Source organism: Lepisma saccharinum, chromosome 2, assembly GCF_977018435.1.
Source record: "Lepisma saccharinum chromosome 2, izLepSacc3.1, whole genome shotgun sequence".
Taxonomy (NCBI): domain Eukaryota; kingdom Metazoa; phylum Arthropoda; class Insecta; order Zygentoma; family Lepismatidae; genus Lepisma; species Lepisma saccharinum.
Genome location: NC_139230.1, coordinates 76,571,595 through 76,585,827, shown reverse-complemented (window position 1 = coordinate 76,585,827; position 14,233 = coordinate 76,571,595). Strand labels below are relative to the sequence as shown.

Here is a 14,233-nt window from a genome sequence, read left to right as displayed (position 1 = left end):
TTGTGGAAGCCGGCATAGTCTGTAAATGTACAATAAAGACAACCGACTGTCGCCGATCACAGAGAAGCAATAATACTGCTTGAGGAGGAGTGTTTTGGTCCAATTGTCGCGGTTAAAACCTTTTGATTACCGAGCCCAATTTACCAGGTAAGCACGCTGGGACCGGGCCAATTTTTAGCAAAATCTAGAGTTTCATTTAGATTACTGTGCTCGGAGGCTAATTGCCCTAGACGGACGAATGAAATACCGTTATACGCGTAATGAACCATAGATTTGGATTATATAAAATCCATGCACATTGAGTGTATATGTTTGGATGCGGGGGTGGGTGGGGGGAGGAGCCGGAAAATTCCAAAATTTCTGAAGAGAAATGACGCTTTCCCCCTCCGTTCCTTGACAACAAAGTACAGGACATTCTCAAAATACACATGGAAATGATCGCTGGCATGTCTGGAACAAGAAAATAATTGCATTATTGATATGAACAATACAAAACTACTTGTACCTCCAAAACGATATGTCTGTACGCCACTGAGACATTCGGCGTATTGTGCAGATACCTTGAAACGACTGTAGGTCCGAAGATATTTGCCCTAGACGGACGAATCAAGTACCGTTATACGCGGAATAAACCACAAAATCGAACTATATAACATTTATGCACATTGAGTGTATAATATGGATGCAGGGGAGGGGGGGGAGGAACCGGAAAAAATCCAAAATTTCTGAAGAAAAATGCCCCTTCTCCCCTCCGCCCCTGAACAACAATACCCATACACATGGAAATGATCACAGCAAAGTATTTCCAAATTGAGGTTCAACTGCACTATTGGCACTATTGTAGTGGAACAAAAATTCCGGTCTTTGTTGCACAATGCTTTTATCTTTAGAGGAAGGCGCCACAAACAAAGCCGTCATTTTACCGCCTTTTTATGGAAGAAGAAGACGTGGAAGAGACCTTACGGTGCAATATATGTGTTTACAATAATATATATATAAAAAATCGTAACTCCAAATAGAAATATCGACATTATGACCCAAAAACTACGACTTTGTCGAAGTGTCTGTATATAGATAGCTGGTAAACAATGGATATACCTAGAGGTATCTATTTATAGATATCTTGTGAACAAAGGGACATGTTCGCATGTTGTTAGTTCTCAAAGCAGTGGTAGTGTCGGTCGTGTATTAGCTGTCGTTGCAGTTCTATTCCAGAAATGTAGACTGGTTTATTTGGAGTGAACAGTTAGAACGTCACCAGTGCAATAATGCAATGGAAAATAATAAGTTGTTTATTTTGTTTGAAATCACTCAAATAAAGAATCACTATGAAGAAGTCTTCTTTGCAGCATTTTGGGTAATTTTATATATGTTTTAGTCCATATTTTGCGAATTTTTAGTCCATTTGTATGTACACACAAAGCCACTTATTAGTACATATTTATCCTAGTCCTGGTATAATGCATGACGTTTAAAACTCAACGTTAGATAGAGCTGAATTCTCTAATTGTTTTGTTGTACGTAACAGCTGTGCATCGGCGCATTGCAGCGATATTTATCTCCTCCGTTAGCAACATTGCTTCTTGAGTTGTGTCGCGCATCGCACGGCAGAGATATACATATGTGTCGGGCTATAATACAAGCTCCTCAACGACTGTGTTTATGTATGCACCGGTTACACATGTAATAGTTTGCAACTTTGAACAGGGCAGTTTATTCACTACTGGTTCATAATTAGATTGTTACTGTGGATGTACGTGATTTAGCCGTAATGTAACAACGTGAACCTCGGATACTTCCGTTATCAGTACAAAAGTACCACAAGGCATCTGGACACAAACCTGTATATATCAACCTTGGAAGCTAACTAACTAACTAACTCTCTAGCCTTCTTAAACCCGAAGGTTCATGGCTGCAGCAACACAGGCCTTCCATCTTTCCCTATCTTGAGCAAGATCTATATACTCTTTTCCATCCCTACCGATTTCCCTTAGGTCCATCTCAACGTTGTCCCTCAATCTTCGTCAACCTTGGAAGCAGATTTGCAAATATTTGACATGTAGCTGGGAGTAAACAACCACATGTAAGCTGTACGTCCAATAAAATGTATTGTTGTTGATATTTGACATGTAGGTTGAGATAAAATCCGATATTGCCATTTCATTTTGAATACGTTTTTACGATTTCTCATATCGTTGGTTCATTTTTCCCTCCCCTGAGATGACTGCTGATCTTGTGGCTGGTAGGCTATGATGTTCGTCCTACTGGACGCGTTTCTCGCTTCGTTTTACAGCTAATAATGTGGTTGGTAGTTTGTCATTTTCACAAAATTTGTGTTTTCCTTGCAACTCTGCCGTGCGCTGTTTCGCTGCAGGAAATGACGTCACAGATAGGATCAAATGTTGTGTTGGGTTGCCAGCATCCAGGCGGCAAAACGGTCTTTTTTGAACGACTGTTGTGTCGAATCGACGCACCAACGTGAAAAATGTTACTGAGAAAAGTTGTTTGTTTTTGTGTCCTCTATATGAATATGTGGTCCGTGGGCGCGATTAGAATGACACCCTGTATATAAGTTTTCATGGAAAATCTGATTCTCAATATACAGCGTGTTCTCCTTAGAGGCATCGAGAAATAAATGCTCACCGTTTAGAAACAGATGATGATGTTGTTATGATTCTCATGTTGCATATCTCGTACAGAAACTCTCAGAGTTTATACACCAATAGTGAATACAAGTGCTTGCACATGCACAAGCACTACAACGCATTAGAAATGCAGCTACGCTAGTCACTCCACAGATGCTAGAGAAAAATTGGCGGGAGCTTTTATACCGTTTAGATGTTTGCAGGGCAACTCAAAGTGTAGACATAGAGTTGCAATGGCAATTTTCCTAAAATCGGAGAGTTTTTACATCAAGGAATGTAAAAGGTGTAAAAAGTGTAAATCATTATTTACACTTGAAATTATGGAATATTTCTCGACCTCTCTAACCGGAACATGTTGAATAATGACATAATTTTTACCAGAATGGCATTTAGAGGAAGACAAGGGAAAATTCCTTCTTCTGGTTTCTATGTACTGGAGGAAGGAGTTGAGATGGAGTGTCGTTTGAAGGGGAAACGTGTCTGCTAGCTTCCTTCAAGAATAAATACTCGTAATACAAACACGCACGACACATATATAATGTATTATAAATAATTTTTAATTCTTTTAAATTTTCACTGCAACACCAATGCTCCAAACTACCAGACGCCACTGTTATTTCGAACAAAAATAGAAATCAAGCACGAATTTGATTAGGTGGAAACAAACTTCCTCGCAATAATCTCCCCCCCCCAAAAAAAAAACATGAAAAGAGAGAAAAGAAAAGCAGGCTGAAAACTTAAAACCATAAATTCTGTACTGGATTTCTTTCTTATTTAACAGGAGAATGAGCTTGTATCCTTTAACAAAAAAATACTTGTGTGAAACCTCTTGTAACGACACTCGAATACAATATATTTTTCGTCGTTGTCTTGTAATCAAGGGATCCCGGGTTCGTTAACTAGTGGAGGCACATAGTGGTTCGGATTCCATTTTATAAACTGTAGTTCCAGTCCCGATTAGCCTTTCTGTGCATAAAGTGGACTTAAAATCCCAAACCAACCAATCAATCAATCAAACAATATATTTTTATAGTACGACACGGAGAAATTTGGGTGAGTTCGGTACAACCAAACGTTCGTCGTGGAGGTCGAAAAGTAAATGTTGGTAGCAATGTCTGCAAGGAAGAAGGAGACATAGGCTCTCTCCTCTCCTTCACACCTTGATTCTTGTTTACAAACGACTCTACACTCTGTCTCCGGAATGTGTGGAGCAAGGTGACGCATAAAGGTGGAGAACGGGAGAAAGCAAGTGGGTGGAGCAAAGCAGTGCGCCCTGCTTGAAGCGGTTGGTAGCTGCAGCCGTCTTTTCTCCTCTTTGCACTCACATCCTCAGTTACGAGTTCGTTGGTCGAGCCCTTGACTTGTTTTCGTTCGCTTGATCCAGAATTCCCGGGACAGAGTGTCGTGGCACAGTAGTCTGCTGGGAGACACGAGTTGCAACAGAGGGCCCAGCGTTGCGTTGCAACAGCGCATTAGCAAACCGAAGTAATGACGCGCAAAACTTTTGTGAATTTCTTTCTATATCATGAATTTACGCGTCTGTGTTTCAGTGCTTCATAAATAAAGTAATAATAATAATAACTCTCAGTTATTATTTGTATCAAATTCCATCAATGTAATTCCTAGTTGTTTATTAATGGGGGCGGTGATTACACTGACCAACAGAAAAAGTTCCTTTCAGGTACAGAGAACAAACCTGCTGATTACGAAACTGTAAGCAGTTTTCCCCATCACCCTCCAATGTTAAGTTATAGTGGTTATAGATGTTACTAATGTCATCATTTAGCGCAATATATTATACAAACCTACAGTAACTGCAGTAATTACCGTGGAATTTCTCTACTCTCAACAACATATAAAATATTATCTAACATTCTTTTAACAAGACTAACCCCATATGCTAATGAAATTATAGGTGATTATCAATGTGGATTTAAACTTAACAGATCAACTACAGATCAAATTTTTCACATTAGACAAACACATATAAAGCATATAAATTCTTTAAAAAAGCAGTTATAGTATAACATTCACATTAAGAACGAATCACAGAATATTTCGCCCTTTAAGTGGTAGATGATGATGATACAGGCTGAAGTATCTTTGATAAATACTTTCTCCTGTAGGATATTGACCCTTCACGCTGAAGAAACCACCAGCAATAATCACTTGACATTGATGGGTTCCATCTGCCTTTGTAATGGTTTTCACTTGATTCCTGCTGCACTTCCTCAGAGTTGCATGATATATCGTCGGTATCACGAATGTCTTCCCATGTAGATGGGGTAATGGGTATGGGTAAATCTTCTCCATGAAACACAGATCTAACTGCCGATGGACTATTTGAATACTCAAGTCTGTTCTAATTCTTGGAAGAAAAACCGGTAACATTAGTCAAACAAAAGTATCAATCGTCCACGTGTTTTTTTGGCTCACGCCAAATTACTGGTATCCCAAATGTTAAGTGTTTCTTTTTACCTTTCAACTACCGTGTTAGTTTAGCATTACGCCATGAACACGTATGTGAGGTTCTCAACTTTTATCTTGGCCTCCCAGTGGACATTGGCTATATAAACTGTATGCCCTCTTCAGCAGTCTAGATATAGGCGGTCTTTGTTTCTTCGTAGTGAATTCACCACATACATAACAAAATGCATCTGGATTGTTCTTACACCCATAGTTTCTGTTTCGTGCCAGTGGCGGCGATTGGGATCCAAAACCGGGAGGGGGGAGGGGCAAGGACAATATATTCCACTTTGTGGATAAGCTTTAGCATAGTGTGGGGCCAAAAGTGGAAGGCAAGTGGCCCTCCTAGACCCCCTTAATCGCCGCCACTGTTTCGTGCACAAGATCCACTCTCACTGAACCACGTCCACTGTTTTGAACAGAAGATAATCGCTGTTTGCAATGTTACGGCATTCTGTTCCACCTCTAAACTAAGGGACAGTTGAAAGTAGTATTGCGTTCACTCTAGCATGCGTCATCTGTATCGTGTAACACACAAAGTTTACTTCTTTTTTACCTTCGACACCTCAAGGGGTTGCCCCATACTTAGAATTAAACGTTGAAATAAAAATAAGGGTGAAACAAGTCTTTCAAAATGGTTTCAGTGAATCAACAACAAATCGTCCAACTGACATGTGCAATACGCTATATGAATAGCTTATTATAATATTTTCGCACATAACTTATAATCCTAACGTGATAGCCACTACTTGCTTTCGCATTACCGTTAATCTGGTGGTCTGTAGTATTGTTCAATATACAGCTTGTCTGTACCGAAATCAGTGTTGACCAGTGGTTCACAGTGGCAGGAACTTATATTGATTTGATTTGATTTGATTTTTTGTTTTATGTCCACTTTGTGCACAGTAAGGCTAATCGGGACTGGACCTATAGTTTAAAGTGGGATCCGAACCACTTGTGCCTTCACCAGGAATTTATATGGTTTGGTGAATATTAAAATAAGGTTGCTTTCAAATTTAAATACTTTCCACTTTACATTGTGTAGATATCTCATGATAACATGTGCGATCGCCTTTGCTGGTATTCCTTACTTTAATGGAATGTACCTAGTAATTTATTCTATTATTTCATGTTTCTTTTTCTACTTGCAGATGGAGGTTCATACGTGCATGGGCTCGAATGGCCAGTGATTGTTGCGCTTATTATCATAATTTTGTTCATCATCATGGCCTTACTTCTTTGTGCATGTGCTTCTGGACGTTGTATTGGCAGAGGAACGTGGAAGAAAATTATGCAAATGATAAATGTAAGCTTTACTTTCATTTCACTTGTCTAATGTTCTATTACTGCCAAGTAATGAAACATTGACATAATGGGAAATGAAATATCAATTTTCAAAAACACAACTTTATATTTATTTATTATCATTACCATCATCTGCATCCATTGCAGAAATATTATAATAATATGTTTGTACCTTCCATAAGTAATATAAATATTTCGCATTCATATTATCGAAAACAATTGAAACTCGCCTTACTTGTTACATACATGATGTGAAATTAGTTTCATTTAATAAATGTGGAAATTTAAATTAACTGAGCCATTGAGCTTTCCTTGCAGAAGTTACTAGACTCGTTAAATTACTGTTCTTCTGCAGGCATCTCGGTCTCCTGTAACTTCTTGGTTGAAATGTAGAGCGGTCGTACAGACGATCAAGGTTATTCATGTGCTTTTATGCAAGATAATAAAGGCAAAAATTCAATTTATTTCAATGACAATAATTTAAATGATAAAGAAACTTTGGTTCAGATATATTTGTCATTCAGAAATAACCATTGATATTTTGTCTGAACTTTCGATAAAATGCTGCATTTTATACCCACGGTTATATGCGTTTGTATAACTCTTTTACTTCTGGATATTGGTTATTAAATCAGAACAACATATTTCAAGCACTTCTTACAATCAACTAAAGTTGATTCTGCTACTACAGTTAATATAATCACAAATACATAGATTAGAGTAGAAGGCAAACACACACACACACACACACACACACACACATATATAGTGGACCAAGATGGAGCTCTTGAAATAGGAATGCAGGTGCGATATCCGATCGGGCAATATCATTGCCGAGTCATGAAAAGTGAGATACATTGGCCGGGAGGAAGTCGTGGCTGAAGGGGAGTGGCGTTTGGGGAAGTGTGGGGAGAAGGTGGTGCCAGGATAGAAGAAAATTAAGCTAAGTAAAGGGAATTCATCTTGTTCACATTAGGGGGTCACGGTATTACAATAAAGGAAATATTGGCCAAAAGGGAAAGCGAGTATCTCTTCAGAGTTATATCCCGGACTACAAGGTGCCGCAAAACAACATCAACAACGCTTGGGTGCTGATCACGTATATTTTAAAAACAAGTAGCTTTTCCTCATAAACATTACCTCGAAAGCCCTCAGTCTCTGCACTACAAGCGTTTAAAGTCTATCCTGCATGTATGTAACCCAACAAAGCAAACGTTCGCTCTCTGATAACTTCCAGGGACAAGAGGCAGGGTTGCCAATAACGTTCCTGATTAAGAGAAACGACTTGAAGACAACAACTTGAAAGCTCACTCGTACCTGAGCAAAATACAAAAGAATAATGGCACTTGTGATGTTGTAAGAAGTATTTATAGTATTTACAAACAGACCATGCAAAGGATTTCCAATAAATGGGGACTGAAATTCAAGAGTGTTCATTGAAAAATTGTTTAGATTGTCTAGATAGATAGAGAAAGAGGAGAGAGAGAGAGCGAGCGAGCGGAGAGAGAGATTTTGTTGTAACACAGTTTTTAATTCGCATCTATTTGCAAGTAACCCGTGGCTCTACAGCGCTGGAAGGACCCTGGAGTATCTCCGGACTTACAGTCTCCCTGCAAATAATCTGCGCGAATTTCTTGAAACCCACATTTGTAACACCACACAAATTTCCTCACATGCTTGTCAGTCGACACTGAACTTGCCAAAGAAGTTTGTAGGCAGTTCGTGTTTAGTGAATACTTGTTGCCACTGTTTTGTAGAATACTTATTGCATGTTGGTTATTTTGTTACTTTGGCCTCATAACGCGTCTCTCAGTATTTCATATGCGGGCGCTGTAGACACCAACCTCGAGGTTTCTTCGTACCATACCATTTACTCTCGTTTCTTCAAATGTCCACAGAATGATTGTATTTAAGTTTTCTTAATGTGCTGGACCTTCAGTTTAAAGTGGGATCCGAACCAAAATTTGCCTCCACCGGGTATTGAACCCGGGACTCCTTGATTATAAGGCGAGGACGCTAGCATACATATATGATTGATTTTAAGTGCTTGTAGAGCAGATACTTAGCGCTACCGATGTGAAGTATATGAGGAGAAGTTACTTGTTTTTATGATATCTGCCAGCACCAAGCCTTCTTGAAGTTGTTTTGCGACACCCTGTGTACGCACACACACATTTATACGTTTCTATGTGTCTTTCAAAGTGACTACCCTCATTTTTTTAACATTTATTTGTTTCTTTCTGTTTTTCAGCCCTGTACTGAGAATGCTGGATTCATTACTGTTGTTGTCTAAGAAGAGGAGTTGATTGCTTTAAAGAAGAAGGATTGAGAGGACAGTAACTTGTATGAGATGCTATTTCTTACGAATTCGTATAAAAAATACCTGTTCCTGATGTTGTTGAATGAATTGTGGTTTTGGAAAAAATGAAATCTACGGAGGATATTTTACACATGAATCAACATCTTATATTTCAAATTTGTACCAACTGCTATGTCAGTTCGGATGTTTGTTAATCTTCATGTATGTAAGTGAATAAATAACAACATTTCACTATAAAGTTTAATCCTTTATTGTGTTAACATGCATTTTATTTCAAGAAGGTTCTTCAAATTTCAACATAAAATAATGAAGGTTTAATCATATAATTGCAGTTTTAGTGTAAAAAGAGTCTAATACTCAACTCATTTCTTCAGGCATTATATTTTTATACAATATACCTGTAACTACTGTGTCAGGCATTATGCAAATGAGAGAGTAAATAACAACATATTCAATTTAAAGTCATATTTTATAGGATGCCTTGTGTGTATAGAATACTCTGTCTTACTAGTAAAATTTCTCCCTTTTCTAAATGCTGTCTTCGTATTAAAAGCTTGTAAATTTCTTCTTTATGTCTTTGACTTGCTGCACATAGGCTGTTATATTGATAATTTTTGTTCATTGTTCTAGTTGTATCGGGACATTTTGTGGCTCTCAAAGTTTTTCTTAAAACAGTTATAGCCAAGCAATAGTTCACTTCTTCTACACATGCCCTTTAATTACTATTAGTGAAAATGAACGTGAACACTTTAATTGGCTTGTCACTTTCTTGTCAAATTTTCTTAACAACTAGCCTATTTTACAATGACTCTTTTACTTATAATAGGTTTGGTGAATGAAAGATATTACCACAGATAAGTGTATATAAGTAGATCTGGAACGAAAGCAGGAAACCGGTGCACTGAGCTCCTGCTGTGAATCCCCATTCGCAAGAAGTTTTGTAATAATCCGCTAAGAGGCGCTGAGAGGCACCACTCGCAATCTTGCTTCCACTTATTCTGACAAACAGAACAAGAGATGGCACTGCTAAATTTCAACAGCTTTCAAGCCTGACATCACCGGAACCATTGCCCTGAAGCGATGGATTCCGAGAAAACCTTTACCTGCGAAGTCTCACAGTGCTTCGGCATTGAAAACTGACCGCGAAGGTGTGAGTTTTACTTGCGGTTAGGAAACAATAGAATGATGTACAGTCTTAGAAAAAAATACCTGGGCCACGGGACGTAGAATTTCGTAACGTCTTAAAGCCTGTTGTTTATGCAACCCAAATAACAAAATATTGGCTTAAGTTTGCCTTTTGATTCCGAGTTCTCGGGAAGGATTGAGCTTTGATAGCATGAGTCACATGACTCGTGCCCCAGCCACAACAAACAGCTGGGTGCTACGATGCCTCCAGAAGAAAATTTCAGGAACTGGTTTCTTGACAAGAGCTACTCGTAAGGAAATACTATTCTTTCGAGTGATATTAGAGTCATTGTCAAGAAGGTTTGCTTAAATGATGGTTCTCATCACAGACCACATGCCACACGTTAATTGTTTAAGTCCAGTTCATGCACTGGACCTACAGATTAAAATGGGATCCGAACCAAATGCGTCTCTATTTGGTATTGAATTCGGAAGCCTTTCATTACATGGCGAAGACGTTACCACTACGACATCAGAGAGGCAATGGAATCCCTTGAGAAAGAGATAAGCGAAAATTGCTACTTGACAAACCATATTTGCCCGTAAATTTTAAAAATAAGACAATATTTTGTACTGACAGTTTCGAACCGTGGGAGTCCCGGGTTTGATACCCGGTGGAGGCACAAGTGGTTCGGATCCCACTTTAAACTGTAGGTCCAGTCCCGATTAGCCTTACTGCGCATAAAGTGGACTTAAAACACCAAATCAAACCAAACCAAATCGAACCGTGGGAGAGGCATATATTTTTTTGTACCATCGTCCATTTCACGAGTTTATAATTCTTCCTCACCGACTCGAGTAACGCGAGTGGTAGAAGAAAAGCGAAGTAAAATAACTGAAACAGAAATAAAAGGAAAAAGCGAAATAAATTTTATTCATAATATTCTGCAGTCACTTGAGTTGTATTCACGGGATGCTATCTTTAAAGAAAGCCGTGGTCTCTTCCTTGTCTTTTTCGCTTCCTTTGTGCTCTTGCTTCCCCCGTCACGATTGGTCTAAAACTAATTAATGCGACGTTAATTAAACAATCCAAACAACGAAACAATGCACAATCAACTGCACAAAACAACATTCCAAATGTTTTCGAATCGGAAAACAATTGAGATGCTGTAAAATGACTTAAGATGCAGTAATAAAGTTGGAATTCGGTACCGTATAGCATTAAATCGGTGGAGATGTTCGATTTGATTGGATGTTTGTTATTTAGATTTGCTATTTTTTCACTTTTGGCAAATAGCGACGATGAAGATGAGTGATGCTATGATGAAATTGATGAAGGGACACTCACCAAGGACACCCACGCCCAAGTCGAGATTCTAACCAGGGACCCATGGCATCGTAGCGCGCTGTGCTAACCACTCCTCCATGGAGTGGACATTATACCATATTTTGTGTGTGCAATTGGGATCAATCAATGGAATGAATAGGCATATTATATGATTAGAAAATTCATGTCATAATACCACGTCATATTATTCGGCACGAAGTAACATCAGAGACATTCTATCTTGCATTTTTGCCTTTCAACTAATTCTTTGAATTCAGGTTAATCACAACAATAAGATAAATTATGAAGCAAATGATAGTGAATGTGGGATATTATTACGAATTACCTGACAGAAACAACATTTAGCAGGCTCGGTGGTCAAGCTCATTAAGTCATTGACATTCGATATCGTCGCCAAAGTTCCCGGGTTTGAGTACCGTCCTTGTCGGGGGTGTTTGACTATTTCGTCATCAATTTCATGTAATGGTCACTCGTCCTTATCGTCGCGATCATCAAACAGGGAATAAAAATTATAAAAATAAATACCATGGAAGAGTACTTATTTCATCTCTCACGAAATCTCCTACAAAACCGGAATATATAAAATACATGTATATTCATTCACATAAATTTTCGATTTCTATATTTAACTAATCGAGACCGAGAACGGGAGAGCAATTTTCAATTCGACAAACCGAGAGACGGAGACACTGTCAAGTCTCGTTTCTTCTTGGCACCTCCGTAATCGAGTTGTTCTGTTTGTCATTGGCTTTGTATTGGCAATTATTGTCATTATTCTTCCCCTGCAGGTAAACCATAACGATGAATTATGATGAAATTAAGCAGATAAAAGGGCAAGAACAAGAAAGTCATGCCTGTTCAGGACTCCAACCCAGAATCTTATGTAACGAGATTTGAAATTCTGGAGAAGGCGTCCGTGTTTCGCTTGGTTTTCTCTTTCCTCCACTTCTCTTATATTATCATACATGTATAATAAAAATGGATCTGATACGATATGTTGCGATTCATAATTGTGCTGGTTAGATGCTACAGATGTGAACTCCAACCTGCAATATATTATTATCTTTTGTTTCGTATCTGGTTGAACATGAAATTTTCTTACACTGCGACAATTTCTTTCTTAGTTTTGGTTTGGTGCACAGATATGCTAATCTGGACTCGACCTTCAGTTTAAAGTGGGATACTAACCACTATGTGCATCCACTGTGTATCAAACCCGGGATCCACTGATTACAAGGCGACGACGTTATCACTACGCCATCGAGGAGGCCCCATGTCAAAATATTATTCACTCGATCTCTGCCATAATTTATTTCAGCATTTACATTTTCGTTTTCTTCTTCTTTTTTCCTTTTGTTAACTACTCTTATACAACTCTTTTTGCGTCTTCGAATTTCTTCTTGTTTCAGGAAAAAATAATACATGCAAGCTGTATAAAAATCCCCCGTTCAAATAGATAAAACGTTCACTCTCGAGAACTAATTTACATGTTTATCACTAACGTAACCATTAGGAAGGAAACTATTGAAAAGTTAACTGATATAACTGCAGATGAAACAATACTTACTGCCACTGACGAAATATCTATTCTTGTGTAGCCTCACAGACAACAAGTATATGGTGAGTCATTCACTCTTGCTGACTACGGGCGAAGGTCACTGAACTAAAGGGTGGTGGCAAGCAAGCAGGCTTCTGCTCTACCAAAGACGAGGTCACGTGTTCCAGTTATCAATGGCGTACGAAATAAGGAGGAACACAACTATCTGACGTATGTTTTGGTCCCGTCATTGCACGTAGAACACTTTATCATCGTGGCCTTGAAGTTCCCTCAGGGCACTCCTACGTAAAGGCTTCTCAGCTAGAAGGATATCTTCCCCATTGAGTGGAGGAAAAGTGGGTGCGTATAGAGGTCATTCAACTTTCGTATTCTTTTTCATTTCAGAACCCGTGCTGTATCGTCGACTTATTCCAATCTATCCGATGTAGGTTTTAGGTTCTGTTTCTGTTCGGTTATTTCACGTTGTCTTCCTGCTTATGTTATTCGCGACGAAGGTTCTGGATTCGATAATCTGGACAATAACGGGATTGTGTTGGTTGCTTGATTTGGTGTCTTAAGTCCACTTTATGTCCTGTTAGGCTAATCGTGAATGGACCTACAGTTTAAAGGGGGATCCGAACCACTATGTTCCTCCACCGGGTATCGAACCCGGGATCCCTTAATTACAAGGCGCCCACGATCCCACTGCGCCATCGGGGATTGTGTTCGAAACGAATGAATCAAATTTGAGTGATATGATATGCAACCATTGGAAGACTATTGAAAGAAAAGCAATGGGAACCTGCCAGTTTTTCTACTGCAGACAGGAAACCATAAACATGGAAGAGAAGCTTTTATTCTATGAAATCTGACGCTATGTGCTCGAATACTGGCTAAATATAAACCATAGAGGCATAGCAACGTTAAACAACCTCTTATATGATACATATAAGTTTAAATAGGTCGAAATACAAAGATTGTGTGCGCCTCACTGATGGCGTAGTGAAAGGCCTTGTAATCAAGGGGTCTGGGGTACGATACCAGGTGATCGCACATAGTGGTTCGGATCCCACTTTAAACTGTATGCACTTCAGATTAGTCTATCTGTGCCGGTGACTCAGTCGGTAACGCGTCTGACTACCATTCTATAGGCCCCGGGTTCGATTCCCGGCCGGTTCAAGCCCGGGAACTTTTCTAACGTTGGAAGCGGCCGCAGCGCCCACCCAGCGTCGAATGACATGGGTACCTGGGGGAAACCCTGGGGGTAAAGGCGGTCAGGGGCGTGATGCTGATCACATCACCCCCACTCACGAACGAATCAAGAAAGTGTGGGGCGTTACCCCCACACCCCCTATACGCCTTCATGGCGTAGCGCCAAGCACAGGTGAGTACTTTACTTTTTTTTTTTTTGCATAAAGTGGACTTACAACAAAATTTAAACTTGCGATAAAGATTATGATAAGGTATTAAAGAATTGGGTCTAACAC

The 14,233-nt window shown here is 39.1% G+C and overlaps 1 long non-coding RNA gene across 1 annotated transcript in view; it reads left to right on the top strand.

The window, feature by feature from the left end:
* LOC145984450 (uncharacterized) overlaps positions 1-8,762 on the top strand; it is a 186,450-nt gene extending 177,688 nt beyond the window's left edge. Inside the window, exons 2-3 of the long non-coding RNA XR_014441316.1 lie at positions 6,263-6,417; positions 8,668-8,762. This is a non-coding gene — a long non-coding RNA (uncharacterized LOC145984450). The remainder of the gene's footprint in view (positions 1-6,262; positions 6,418-8,667) is intronic.
* The last annotated feature ends 5,471 nt before the right edge of the window (positions 8,763-14,233 follow it).